Source organism: Dendrobates tinctorius, unplaced genomic scaffold (assembly GCF_039654945.1).
Source record: "Dendrobates tinctorius isolate UK_male_01 unplaced genomic scaffold, ASM3965494v1 ptg000016l, whole genome shotgun sequence".
Lineage (NCBI taxonomy): Eukaryota > Metazoa > Chordata > Amphibia > Anura > Dendrobatidae > Dendrobates > Dendrobates tinctorius.
The window spans coordinates 67502161-67518092 of NW_027361684.1; the positions used below are offsets into that span (position 1 = coordinate 67502161).

At 47.8% G+C, this 15932-nt stretch overlaps 1 protein-coding gene across 2 annotated transcripts in view; it reads right to left on the reverse strand.

The window, feature by feature from the left end:
* ZBED1 (zinc finger BED-type containing 1) overlaps positions 1-15932 on the reverse strand; it is a 426627-nt gene that overhangs the window by 138901 nt on the left and 271794 nt on the right. The gene's annotated exons all lie outside the window — the stretch shown is intronic.

Sequence of the window (15932 nt, forward strand, 5' to 3'; positions counted from 1 at the left end):
GGGGGGTATTTAAAGGTACAGTACATAGACAGAGTCCACTGAGCACATAGTCAGCGAGTATCCCCCGGTCCCTTGCACACGTAACACAGAATTAAAGCAGTTTTTTTCCCACAGGTTACCTTCTCTTACTCTGGTCACAGCAGTCCAGGTAAATAAGTGTACAGAAGGCAGCTGTATTCCAACAGGGAAAATAATTATTTAATGAACAGTAGTAAGAAGAAGAAAAAGAAGGGCATGAGTACAACACTGGTTTTCCTACTCTCTCCCTGTCATGCTCTCCAACCGCACCCATAGCAGCTGCAGCAGCCAAAAAATTAGAGGAATTCCACACACTGGGATAACCCCATTCAGGAGCAGGGGCCCTTCCAGAGTCCTGGGACCCGTGTTGCAGTCCTTAGCCCTTTTGTCCAGTCCTTGGTCCAAAGCAACAAATCTCTCTCCCGTCCGGGGGGGTCTGGCAGAGCCCCGTCTTGAAAACACATCTGCCCTGGTCAACGTATCTGGGCAGTTCCGAGGAAGCAACAGCTTCCTCTCCCCTCATGGTTGCAAATCCAGCCTACCAGTATAACTGTTGCTTTCCCTAATCTGACAATAGTACTTAAAGGGGATCTCCCCACAGTGCACAATACCATACAATAACTTATATTACATTAGAATAATACAAGTACAGACTTTATAATAAGACAAATAGTGAACACTCGAGAGTATACTGGTTACTCAGGTTTCCCCGAGCACGCTCGGGTGGTCTCCAAGTTAGGGGCAGATACTGACAGCTTGGGGCCCCTGTGCAAGAAATGTGTCTGGGCCCCCTTCCTTTTATGGCGACAAAGCTACATATACTGTATATATAGCCACACACACGTATATATATTACATAGTCTGCTTTATTATGTATATTGCTGTCCCTTATACTGTGCCATCTCTTGTTATATACAGTACCGTCCAATAATAATAATACATTTTATTTCTATAGTGCCGACATTTCCGCAGCACTTTACATTTCAGAGGGGACTTGTACAGACAATCGACATTACAGCATAACAATAATCACATAGATCATAACAGATACCAATAGGAATGAGGGCCCTGCTCGCAAGCTTACAATCTATGAGGAAAAAAGGGAGACACGAAAGGTGGGTGTTAACAGTTGCCCTGATTGTATGGACCAGCTATAATGCTAAGTGTGTAACAGTACAGACGCAGAGGGCTAATGGATGCATAAAGCATGTGGGAACATGATGTGGGGAACCTGGCTATGGTAAAAACTTTTGGCTGTGCCACATAGGGATAGATTAGGTTAATGTGTTGAGGCGGTAGGCCAGTCTGAATAAATTAGTTTTCAGGACATGCTTAAAATTGTGGGGATTGGGGACTAATCATATTGACCTGGGAAGTGCATTCCAAAGAATTGGCGCAGCACGTGTAAAGTCTTGGAGACGGGAGTGGGAGGTTCTGATTATTGAGGATGCTAACCTCAGGTCATCAGCAGAACGGAGGGCACGGGTAGGATGATATACAGAAACAAGGGAGGAGATGTAGGGTAGTGCTTAGCCATGAAGAGCTTTGTGGGTGAGGGTAATAAGTTTGTACTGAATTCTGGAGTGGATGGGTAGCCAGTGTAATGACTGGCACAAGGTAGAGGCATCGGTGTAACGATTGGCGAGGAATATGATCCTGGCAGCAGCAATCAAGACAGATTGGAGGGGGGGAGATTGGTAAGAGGGAGACCGATTAGAAGAGAGTTACAATAGTCAAGACGAGAATGAATAAGAGAAACAGTAAGAGTTTTTGCGGAGTCAAAAGTAAGAAAAGGTCGAATTCTAGAAATGTTTTTGAAGTGCAGATAACAAGAGCGAGCCAGTGATCGTATGTGGGGGACAAAGGAAAGCTCGGAGTCAAGCATGACCCCAAGACAGCGGGCATGTTGCTGGGGAGTAATAGTGGAACCACACACGGAAATGGCAATTTCGGGTATAGGTAGATTAGAAGCGGGAGGAAACACAAGGAGTTCAGTCTTTGACAGGTTCAGCTTCAGATATAGTGAGGACATGATGTTAGACACAGCATTTAGACAATCGCTGGTGTTTTCTAGAAAGGCAGGCGTGATGTCAGGAGAGGAAGCATATAATTGGGTGTCATCAGCATAGAGATGGTACTGGAAACCAAATCTACTGATTGATTGACCAATAGGGGCAGTGTACAAAGAGTAGAGGAGGGGGCCTAGGACTGATCCTTGAGGAACCCCAACAGTAAGGGGAGGATGAGAGGAGGAGGAGCCAGCAAATGATACAATAAAGGAGCGGTCAGAGAGATAGGAGGAGAACCAGGAGAGAACGGTGTCCTTGAGGCCAATGGAACGGAGCATAGTGAGGAGGAGCTGATGATCCACAGTGTCGAATGCTGCAGAGAGATCCAAGAGAATTAGCATGGAGTAATGACCATTTGATTTAGCTGTTAGTAGATCATTAGAGACTTTAGTGAGGGCAGTTTCAGTAGAGTGTAAAGAGCGGAAACCGGATTGGAGAGGACTGAGAAGAGAGTTATCGAAGAGATAGCGGATAAGACGGGAGTGGACCAGGCGCTCCAGGAGTTTAGAGATGAAGGGAAGATTAGAGACAGGTCTATAGTTAGCGGCACAGTTTTGGTCGAGGGATGGTTTTTTAAGTAGTGGATGTATGACGGCATGCTTAAATGAGGAGGGAAAGATACCAGAAGAGAGAGAGGTTAAATATTTTAGTTAGGTGAGGGGTGACAGCAGGGGAAAGGGGCTGGAGTAGATGTGACGGAAATGGGTCACTGGTGCAAGTGGTTGGGCGAGAAGATGCAAGGAGCCTGCTTACTTCTTCTTCTGTGACTGGTTCAAAATCAGAGAGTGAGCTAGATGCAGTGAGGGAGGGAGGACAGAGCATGGTATGAGGTGATTGGGAGATAATTTCCTGTCGGATCTGGTCAATTTTTTCTTTGAAGTAATTGGCCAGATCGTCAGCTCGAAGCTCCGTGGTTGGGACCTGTACTCTTGGGTTGAGTAGAGAATGAAAAGTGTCAAAGAGATGTTTAGGGTTATTGGACAGTGAGGTGATGAGGGTGTTGAAATAGGTTTGTTTTGAGAGGTGAAGGGCAGTGTTGTATGTTCGAAGCATAAACTTATAATGGATGAAATCTTCGGGTCCCTTACATATTGGTTTATATAGAGCCCTGTTTTTTATTACATACTGTCCTGTCTTGGTTGCTGTATAATGCAATGATGGCTGATGGAGCATGGGAAAGCTTCCTTTCTAATGGAGGAGCTGATGGACTGGTAGTCTGGTCAACGGCTGCTCCATCAGCAGTCATTTTATATCTAAAAAGAGAGGGGACTATGTAATAAAAAAGAGGGCGCTGTGAATAACAAAATTAACAAGATTACTCGATGTAAGAGAAAGCACTGTACATAACAGCAAAGGAAGTTAAATAATAAGGGACGGCACCATATATAACTAGAGAGGATGGTACGTAATAAGGGACAGTGTTATACATAATAAAAGAGGAAACTATGTAACTAAGGATGGTGTTATACAGATTTAGTGAGAACACTATATACTAAGGGACTGTGTTATAAATAATAAGTATGTACACTATATACTAAGGGACTGTGTTAGACATAAGTGAGTACACTATATATTAAGGGACTGTGTTATACATAATAAGTACGTACACTATATACTAAGGGACTGTGTTAGACATAAGCGATAATGTCTTCCTCCACCTCCCCCTGTTCTTAAGTCCATCATAAGTCCCCCTTCCTGCCATCCCAATCCCCCACACACCTCATTGTCCTCCTCCCCCCGCATCCCATTGTCCTCTCCCCCACCCCAACATTGCCCTCTTCACCACCTCCATCATTGCCTTCTCCCACACCACTATCATTGCTTTCTCCCCTGCCACCCTATGATTGCCCATTCTACCACCTCCCTCATTTCCTCCTCCCCCACCACCCCCAACATTGTCTCTTCCCCCACCACTCCCTTCATTGCCCATTCCACCACCACCCCCATTATTGCCCTTTCCACCACCACCATCATTGCATTCTCCCCACCACCCCATCATTGCTTTTTCCCACAAACCCATCATTGCCCTTTCCACCACCTCCATCAGAGCCTTCTCCTCCACCACCCCCATCATTGCCTCCATCCCCACCACTCCCTTCATTGTCTTTTCCACTACCACCATCATTCCCTTCTCCCCCACCCCCATCATTGCCCTTTCCACCACCTCCATCATTTCCTCCTCCCCCACATCCCCATCCTTGACCATACCACCACGTCCATCATTTCCTCCTCCAACACCATCCCCATCATTTCTTTCTCCCCATCAACCCCATCATTGCCTTCTCCCCATCACCCCCATCATGGCCTTGTCCCCATCACCCCATCATTGCGTTCTCCACCTACACACACACACACAGCACCATTCACCTGTCTGCATATTCCCCCGCAGCGCTACTCATGCACGCAAACACACAATCACCACTCATCTCTACACACACACACAACACACGTACATACAAAAAAAAAAACACACACACACAGTACATCTCACCTGTCCGCATGCTCTCCTTCAGCATCACCACCTCCGGCTGCTTCCTCTCTCTGGCACAGCTGGCCGCTGACTGATGACGTCATCCAGCGGCGCTGCTATCTGTGTCTGAGACAGAAAGCGCGGGTGCTGGGCAGGAAGCAGGAAGGATCCCTGCAGCTCCGCTGCTATTTTCTCTTGTAGGTAGCGGAGCTGCTGGGCTCACTCCGTGCCCACCGCAGATGAGGGCAATCTGGCCAGGGGCCACCGGGAGCCTCGGGCCCGGAGAAACAGGCCAGATTGCCCTCATTATTAGTCACCACCCTGCAGGGAACCCCTGGTGCCTCTGGGCCCTGGTGCAGGCTGCACAGGCGGTATGTCCATCCATGCTCCAAGTATTTCGCTGTGCTCAGAGATTTAGTTTTTGTCGCCTCAGCTGCATGATTGGCGGCTGCTAGACAGCCTGAATACATGAGGGGATTGCCTAACAAACAGGCAACCCCCACAGTATTCAGGCTGGCTAGCAGCCACAAATCATGCAGCTGAGGCTACAAAAAATACATCTCTGAGCACGCCAAAATACTTGGAGACCACCCAAGCATGCTGGGGGAAACCCGAGTAATGACTATACTCGCTCATCACTAAGTTACATTACATATTATAATCAAGACAGTAAACTCATGTCACATTATAGTGCAAAACACATAAGATGCACAGGAGTGACACGGAAGGAGGAGAGGGCACAACTGAGGGGACCTGCCACCTCCCTACATGGGGATCATAACCTGGAAATCCTTCTACAGCAAAGTCCATACAGGATACGGGAGAACAAGTGCTTTCTAGAACATCACATGAAGTAGGGAGAAAGAAATCTCATCCTTTTTATAACTTTAATCTTTCATTAAAATACACTTTCTGGCCAAAATTTCCAAAAAACAAAATGCAATTTCAGTCAGTCATTCAGTTATCAGTCATTTGCGTAAAAGAATTTGAATAGTAAATCTGTCCATAAGATACAACCTCATATCGCTGCACCACTGGCAAAAGCTGTGTGTTCTATGTTGTTACTTTGAAGTGTAGGAGAAGTGCAGTGGCACTGATGCTAGGCATACTCATCTCATATGGCAGTGTCGGAGGAGTGCAGTGGCACTGATGCTGTCTCATATAGCAGCATTGGAAAAGCGCAGCAGCACTGATGCTAGGTAAAGCTGTCTCATAGGAGCATTGAAGAAGCATAGTGGCACTGATACTAGGCAAAGCAGTCTCATATAGCAGCATCGAAGGAGCGCAGTGGCACTGACAGTAGGCAAAGAAGTCTCATATAGCAGCATTGGATGAGCGCAGCAGCACTGCGTCCTTAACAGCATTGGAAGAGGGCAGTGGCACTGAAGCAAGGCCAAGCTGTCTCATACAGCAGCATTGGAGAAACGAAGTGGCACTGAAACTGGGTGGGATCAGGAAATAACAGTGTACTTCAGCAATCCCATTCAGCTTCAGAGCAGGAAGAGCTTGTAAGCACTGCACATGTTTGGCCATCAATGCTTGACCTTTGCTCAGTGCTCCAAACTATAAATTGTAAATAAAAAATAAATAAAACATGAAAACTTAATTATCAGAAGAGGAGGAATTAGTAAAAATATTTATTTTCAAAAGCACTATCCAATTAAGCACACGATGAAGATGGGAATAACCTAGGGATGAGCGAGCATACTCGTGAGGATTCGGTACTCGGCGAGTAATGTGGTACTCGAATCCTCATGAGTATTTCACTACTCGCCTCGCAATATTCGCAACAGCCCACACAGTCCCCACACAGCCCTGCACAGTCCCCGCACAGTCCCGCACAGCACGGCCCACCACAGTCCCACACAGCCCGACATAGTCCCCGCACAGTACCTGCAAAGCCCAGCACAGTCTTCGCACAGGCCAGCACAGTCCCCGCACAGGCCAGCACAGTCCCGCATAGCCTGACACAGTCCCGCATAGCCTGACACAGTCCCCGCACAGGCCAGCACAGTCCCCGCCCATTAATCGCATTTCCCATAGACTTACATTGGACTCGGTACTCGTTACGAGTATCCGAGTATTAGGAGGTACTCATAACGAGTACAGCGAGTCCGAATACTACAGTACTCGCTCATCCCTAGAATAACCCTTTAAAGGAATGGATGTTGTTCTACATAGTATTATCCACAAAAATGTTCTTTTACAATGAATTACGACATCTTCACATATTGATTTCATCTCCTTACTAGAGGATGCAATATTTCTCCTTGGCAAACGGTGCCTCGATCTCTTTATAACTGTAATCAAAATCCTGTATAAAACAAAGTCACTGGCCACCAACGAGAGGGAAAGATTATTCTAGGTGTGAGCAATCTAATATATCCGTGGGACATCACAGAGCCGCAAACAGACTGTTACTCATAATAATGGCACATTAGCTCCGCTATACGGAGAGATGTGCACTGTCCACTAAGACAAGTAGAAAAACTCGTGATGGATGACACATTCCGCAACTTAGTCAAGATAACAGATTGGAATGGAGAAAACATACATCCCATTCATCTCACATTTAGGAAAGAGCATAAAAGTCCGTTTTATCTATAGCTAAAAAAAAAAAAAAAAAAAAAAAATATGCAATAGTAAAAAGTAAAATATAGAATATATATGGTAATTCCATATACTGCTCTATATTATACTGCAGGGAATTTAAATGTAGTCACTTCATACCCTCTATAATGAGGGCCTGAAATTCATTTACAGTATTGAGTTTCTGAAGGTGTCTGCCAGATGGCCACCGGGATATATTCTTTGCCTAGTTATACTTCTTTCATATTACATATCTGTCAAAAGCCGGCCATCATATGCCCAATAAACACACATACAAGCTTTACCGGAGGATCAGTATCATCCACAGGGCATGTTTGATGATTCACACAGACAGTGTCTCAATCATACTTGCTTATTTGATTAGTACTTGGCATCTGTCACAGATGATAAAAGTTTTTTTTTCTCTTATTTAAAACAGATGAAAAAAGTAATTCATTCCCCATTAAAGATTCCGTAATAAAACGTAGACAGCCCAGATTTGAGGTTGATACATTTTCTTTCATTATTTACAAGTACAAGAGGTATTGCAAATAGTGAGCAAATGGCCCTTTGAGTATATTAGAAAGATGGACAATCTCTAACGTAAGTCTGTAAAGTAGAAAATTGCTTGCACACATAACGCTCAGTACATTATTGTTGAATTTGTGTCTTTTTCTGCTAGTGTTTTTTGCTTTTTCTCATTTTTTTTAATTTAATTTGTACCTTATTCTTCATTTAACCCCTTAGTGACAGAGCCAATTTGCTACTTAATGACCAAGCCCAATTTTTTCTGACCACTGTCACTTTATGGCTAGTTTCACACTAGCGTTTATGAGCGCAGCGATGGCCTGCGCACGGCCGTCGCTAAGCCCCGCCCCCTGCCGGTAGTTCCGCCCACCGACACATGACGCTGCATGCGCCCTGCGTCCCCTATCTTTATCACAGGGGGCGCAGGCCGTGCGCAGTATGCGTTTGGCGGCGCATGCGCCTTTTTGACGGTGCGCCGACTCAACCAAACTGCAGCAGGTTGCGTTTGGCGCAGGTCGGCGCACCGTCAAAAGGACGCATGCGCCGCCAAACGCATACTGCGCACGGCCTGCGCCCCCTGTGATAAAGATAGGGGACGCAGGGCGCATGCAGTGTCATGCGCCGGTGGGCGGAGCTACCGGCGGGGCGCGGCAGGGGGCGGGGCTTAGCGGCGGCCGCACGCAGGCCGTCGCTGCGCTCATAAACGCTAGTGTGAAACTAGCCGATGAGGTTATAGCTCTGGAATGTTACATCCGATCCCACCGATTCTGAGATTGTTTTTGGTGACATATTGTACTTCATTTTAGTGGAAAAATGTCTTCAATATAACTTGCGTTTATTTATGAAAAAAATGGAAATTTGGCAAAAATTTGGAAAATTTTGCAATTTTCAAACTTTTAATTTTTGTGCCCTTAAATCAGAGTCATATCACACAAATAGTTAATCTATATATATATACAAACGCCTTATCGTGTCTGTCTGTAACCGAAATCGCGGGCAGCTGATTGGCCGCGGCCGCCAGGCCGCAACCAATCAGCGACAGGCGCAGCTGTTTGTAACGGTAAGCTGCGCCTGCCGCTGATTGGTCGAGGCCGCCAGGCCGCGACCAATCAGCGGCAGGCTCAGGCTTTAATCTGTAAAAAGAGAATTAAAATAAAAAAAAGTTATTCTCACCCTCCGACGGCCTCCTGTCTTCTTTTCACGCGCCCGGCCACGCGTTCCCAGTAATGCTTTGCGGCTTAGACCGCTGATGACGTCACTCTCGTGAGAGCGAGAAAGAAGACCGACGTCACTTTCACGAGAGCGAGAAAGAAGACCGATGTCATCAGCGGTCTAAGTCGCAAAGCATTACTGGGAACGCGAGGCCGGGCGTGTGGAAAGAAGACAGGAGGCTGTCAGAAGGTGAGAATAACTTTTTTTTATTTTTTAATATTATTTTTGTACAGGGCCGCGGCAGTGATTGGATGCGGCTACAGGGCCGCGTTGCTGATTGGTCGCGGACAGAGGGCCGCGACGCTGATTGGTCGCGGCTACACGGAAAGGGGGGTGAGGGGACCATGCATACCAGGAAAGAGGGGTGAGGGGACCATGCATACCAGGAAAGGGGGGTGAGGGGACCATGCATACCAGGAAAGGGGGGTGAGGGAACCATGCATACCAGGATTGGGGGGTGAGGGGACCATGCATACCAGGATTGGGGGGTGAGGGTCACCATGCATACAAGGATTGGGGGGTGAGGGGACCATGCATACCAGGATTGGGGGGTGAGGGGACCATGCATACCAGGATTGGGGGGTGAGAGGACCATGCATACCAGGACAGGGGGTTGAGGGGACCATGCATGCCAGGATTGGGGGGTGAGGGGACCATGCATACCAAGAAAGGGGGGTGAGGGGACCATGCATACCAGGAAAGGGGGGTGCGGGGACCATGCATATCAGGATTGGGGATGATGGGACCATGCATACCAGGATTGGGGGGTGAGAGGACCATGCATACCAGGACAGGGGATTGAGGGGACCATGCATGCCAGGATTGGGGGGTGAGTGGACCATGCATACCAAGAAAGGGGGGTGAGGGGACCATGCATACCAGGATAGGGGGGTGAGGGGACCATGCATACCATGAAAGGGGGTGAGGGGATCACGCATACCAAGAAAGGGGGGTGAGGGGACTATGCATACCAAGAAAGGGGGGTGAGGGGACCATGCATACCAGGAAAGGGGGGTGCGGGGACCATGCATATCAGGATTGGGGATGAGGGGACCATGCATACCAGGATTGGGGGGTGAGAGGACCATGCATACCAGGACTGGGGGGTGAGGGGACCATACATACCCCAAAAGGGGGGTAAGAGGACCATGCATACCAGGATTTGGGGGTGAGGGGACCATGCATATCAGGAAACTGGGGTGAAGGGACCATGCATACCAGGAAAGGGGGGTGAGGATACCATGCATACCAGGATTGGGGGGTGAGAGGACCATACATACCAGGAAAGGGGGGTGATGGTGAGCATACATACCAGGATTGGGGTGTGAGAGGACCATGCTTACCAAGAAAGGGGGGTGAGGGGACCATGCATACCAGGATTGGGGGGGTGAGAGGACCATGCATACCAGGACTGGGGGGTGAGGGGACCATGCATACCCCAAAAGGAGGGTAAGAGGACCATGCATACCAGGATTGGGGGGTGAGGGGACCATGCATATCAGGAAAGGGGGGGTGAGGGGACCATGCATACCAGGATAGGGGGGTGAGGGGACCATGCATACCAGGACAGGGGGGTGAGGATACCATGCATACCAGGATTGGGGGTGAGGGGACCATACATACCAGGAAAGGGGGTGACGGTGAGCATACATACCAGGATTGGGGTGTGAGAGGACCATGCGTACCAGCAAACGGGGGTGAGGGGACCATGCATACCAAGAAAGGGGGGTGAGAGGACCATGCATACCCCGAAAGGGGGGTAAGAGGACCATGCATACCAGGAAAGAGGGGTGAGAGGACCATGCATTCCAGGATTGGGGGGGAGGGGACCATGCATACCCCAAAAGGGGAGTAAGAAGACCATGCATACCAGGAAAGAGAGGTGAGAGGACCATGCATACCAGGATTGGGGGGTGAGAGGACCATGCATTCCAGGATTGGGGGGTCAGGGGACCATGCAAACCAGGATAGGGGGTTGAGGGGTAGAATCCATATCAGGATTGGGGGTGAGAGAACCATACATATCAGGATTGGGGGTCAGAGAACCATACATATCAGGATTGAGGGGTGCATTATTGCATTATTATTAAATCTTCAAAAATAAACTGCATATATATTCTAGAATACCCGATGCGTTAGAATCGGGCCACCATCTAGTAAATAATATTTCCCACATGTCTACTTTACATCAGCACAATTTTGGGAACATAATTTTTTTTTTGGTAGGACATTATAAAGGTTAAAAGTTGACCAGCGATTTCTCATTTTTACAACAAAATTTACAAAACCATTTTTTTAGGGACCACCTCACATTTGAAGTGAGTTTGAGGGGGTCAATATGACAGAAAATATCCAAAAGTGACACCATTCTAAAAACTACACCCCTCAAGGTGCTCAAAACCACATTCAAGAAGTTTATTAACCATTCAGGTGCTTCATGAGAACTTAAGCAATGTGGAAGGAAAAAATTTAATTTAGACCCAAACTTTTTTATTTTCACAAGGGTAACAAGAGAAAATGGACCACAAAATTTTTTGTGCAATTTTTCCTGAGTACACTGATACCCCATATGTGGGGGAAAGCCACTGTTTGGGCGCATGGCAGGGCTCAGAAGGGAGGGAGCACCATTTGAATTTTTGAACCCAAAATTGACTGGAATCAATGGCGGGCACCATGTTGCGTTTGGAGACGCCGTTGATACACCTAAAAGTGGAAACTCCCAATTCAAACTCCAACCTCAACACAGCCCTACCCCTGACCCTAACCCCAACTTCAACACCACCCTAACCCCAAGACCCCAACACAACCGTGTTCCCAACACAACCCTAACCCGCACACCACAACCGTAACCCTCAGACCACAACAACCATAACCCCAGCACAACTAACCCTAGCCCCAACCCTCACCCCACCCCTAACCCTAGCCCCAACCCTCACCCCACCCCTAACCCTAGCCCCAACCCTAATGGAAATACTTTTTTCATTTTACCATTTTTATCTAACTAAGCAAGGGACAAAGGGGGGTTTGATTTACTATTTTTTATTTTGATCACTGTGATCCCATTTCTCTCTTCCCTGATGTTCTAGATCACACTAGGGGTCTCCTCTTGCAGAGCCATGGTCTGCTGCAAAATCGGCTCACACGATCTCTGCTGCTTCTGGCACAGTAGCTCCTCTGGCTGCTGCGGATGGAAATGCAGCGCCACTTGCAACTGCTGGCCCAGCCAGCTCCTGCTGCTGCCGCTGGAACTGCATCGCCTCTTGCCGCTGCTGCTGGACGATGATCGCATGCTTCAAAATCTCCTCCATTTCTTCAGAAGACTTGAGCTGCAGCAATGCCGGCTTGCTCACGGATATGCAGCACGCTTTGGGGTATACCCCAGTTCACACTGTCCCACATTCTCCGGCCATATGTAGTGCAGTGGTAGCACACTTTCGCAATGAGGAGGCAGAAACCCAACAAAGTTACAACACAAAGTCTCTTTATTGCGGTTACTTCTCAGCATTAATGTCAATTCACACAAGTGCATAACATTAATGTCCAATTCACAGCACTACAAAGTATCCTCCGGAACGCAGCAGGGCACATATCCTCTGGATTACACTAAACACGCCAGTCCACCTCTGACCAGTTGCCGTGGGCAACTGCACCACCATGTTAATGTCTTTTTACTCGCAGCTTTACACAGTACATGATATCCTTCAGTTTACAGTCACTAAACACACCAGTCCTCCTTCGGACACAGGACCATCTACCTCCTGTTCACCGCTGGGCACAAGACATTCCACGTCCGAGATTAGTTGTTGTGGGTGACTGCACCGCTATGTATGCTGTGGGTCCCAGGCTCCTGAACTTCCTTGGCTGCTTGACTCCACTGGCCTGTGTTGCCTCACACAGATGGAACTCTGCAGAGCCGACTGCTCTGTACTCCTCCAAACACCAGACTGACACTGGCTCTGACACTCCTATACCCTTCACTGCAGGGATTTTAACTGGGATATGTGGCCTTCAGCCACATGGAAAAACTGGGCCTGGAATGAATCAGACTGCACGACTACCATCCTGAAGTCTGTTTCAAAATAAAAAAAAACCCAGAGCAGGTTTTCCCTAACTCTGCCTTGGACACTAGCATGCCCAAGACTAACACTTACTTTTAGTCTGCATTGCAATCACAGCTACACCTGTGACTGCAATGCACTCTCATTACCTCCACATGCCTCCATGCGCATCCTGGGAGGAACACACAGCAACCCCTAACTGTGACATCGGTCACTGCCTCACAATTGCAATCACAGCTACGCCTGTGATCGCAATGCACCCCCATGGCCTCAATACGCCTCTGTGCGCATCCTGGGGAGAACACACAGTGACCCCTACCTGTGACACCGGTCACTGCCTACCATATCCCCCCTCTGTTCAAACCTCTGGGGATTGAACACTTGTCACCCCACATGGGCACGTGACAGTGCATCCGCATGACCTTGTGACACCCCCGCTTGACACTGTACTGAGAAACCAAAGTAGGGACCGGAACCATTGGTTGACGCACCCATCCCTTTGCGTTTCTCCTCCTTACTTCGTTACGGACCACCTACCTCCACATTCTTCATTACAGATGACACGTCCACTTTCACACAACTACTGCCCAAAGCACTGTGGTCCCCAGGAATCTGCCTGGGCGCCGTAAAAATGGCCTTAGGGCTTGAGGTTCCCCACCCCTGCAGTAGACTAACAATATTGACAAGTTTGGCCAACAGTCTAATAGGTACATGCGCCTCTGACTCTTTCTTGACATATGATGTTGTGAAAGATAAGGATCTAGTATGTCCAATTTCAGACTGATGATCATCAGAAATACATGACAGTGGCTCTCTCATACAAAACACATGAAAACTTGGCAAAGCAAGAGCACCTGTATATGGGAGAGTTGGGCAAAACAGCTACCAGCCAAATGATCAGCCAAACTACTGACTGTTAAAATGTAGGAGAGACTTTAAGGGACTCTGTCAGCGGAATTTCACCCCACCACCAAGCCATTTATAAATGCATGTAGCTTTTTGAAAGACAAATCCAGAAATACCTTTACATCGCCAGTCCATTCCTCAATCAGCATTTCAATTGACATATAAATAAGGCTGAAAGACTCTAAAGCCTTTGTCACTGCAGCTCTATTCTCCAACTAGCACCACCTCCTCCTGCTTAACTGATGACTCTTCCCTGAAGTATCATAACATCAAGGCAGTCATTCAAGCAGGAGAAAACTGGGCAGGTGTGGTATAGCGTTGGTTTTACAGAGGCTTCAGATCTACAAATAGCTCTTTAGCCTCATTTGCATATTAAATCAAATGATGATTTCTCAGTATCAGTGAAATTGACTGGCCTTGTAAAGTAGTGATGAGCCAGCGTGCTTGGATAAGGTGCTATGAGAGAACACTTGTGTGCTATGTGGTGTAGTGACCACTGTGTCTGCTAGGGGGCGCTGTGTGGATGTCCTAGGAGAGAGGATGAATGGCAGAGTACTGAATGACCGTTGTGTATCTCAAGGTGGGTGGCCTTGAGATGGAGACTTATTTGTGTGTTGATCAGCAGTGATACTGCTGAGGTGCTGTTTCAATGTGTCCGGGAGAAGTCTCCAGGTAGCTGGGCAGATGGGCAGGCCTAGTTACCTACAAATCCACCCAGGGGTGTGGTTAAGAACGATATTGTAAAGAGTGTGAGAATGGTTCAAGGACCTGTGATGAGGTCATAGCCATGTGACCTGGTGGGCATGGCTACGGAGCATATAAGGTGGTCAGGTCACATGGGTGAATGCTGGGACCCGGTTGGTCCATTGTGGAAGGTCCCGCTGGGAGATGTGTCTCCTTTCCAGACAGCACGTGAATGCTGGGTTGAATGGCTGCACGTGCCTGATGATTTCCTGGAGGTAATGGATGTCTGCAGCGTGATGAAGGAACTATGAGTAAACCCTGACGTGGGTGAGATATCTGAGGCTGAAGAGCCTGTGTATGCATAACCTGTGTGACCACAGGGATTACAGAGCTGAACTCTGTCATGGACGCTATGCTGATTCTATGAACTGTATGTTACTGCTGTGGGTTTATGATGCTGAATAAACCACATGGACTATAATTGTTTTATGAAAAACACATGCCGGATCTGGTGTTGTGGCAGCTAAGCAAGTATCCCCTACGTGAATAACAGCGCTACCTTACAGCTAATAGAGTATCTTCGGTGTGCTCAAATACTATGCTTGAGTAGCCGTGGCTGCATGTCACGCGGCTGTTCTGACAGCCACAAGACATGCAAAGATTGCCTAACAAACAGGCACGCTGAAGATACTTTATTAGCACGCTCATCACTAAAGTAAAGGTATCGCTGGACTGGTCTGTGGCGACATCACTTTTAATCTTAATTATCCAGACATATTATTTCAGTCGGCCCAGGGACATGAGCTAGAGTTCATGTGAGAATGAATGTTGACCCTAAAGGCCCCGTCACACACAGCTAGATCGCTAGCGAGATCGCTGATTTTGTGACGTCACAGCGATCTCGCCAGCGATATCGCTGTGTGTGACACGCATCAGCGACCGGTCCCCCCGCCGGGTATCGCTGATCATGCAGGAATGTCCTGGGCCATTTTTTGATCGTTGGTCCCCCGCTGGCTAGCACGCATCTCTGCGTGTGACAGCAAGAGACCAACGATCAGCGACACTGGGAGCTGGTATCCAACGTAAAAAGAGGGTATCTAAGAGCCATGCGGCTCTTCGATACCCACTGTTTACCTTGTATACCAGCTTGCTCGCTGGTCCTGATCGCTGGTGAGTCTGTCTATGTGACAGCTTTGTAACGTCGGATCGTTGGTGGGATCGCTGGGACATTGAAGAGTGTAACGGGGCCCTTAGTCTTTGAATTAATGCTCAATGGCTGCCAATTATTGACTAGCAGCTGATTAGCTATTTATCTGTGCTAGTATTGCAGTCCTAGTATTGTTCTACTATCTTTGGGAAACAAAGGTACAATGTTTGTTAATAAGTTGACCCATTGGT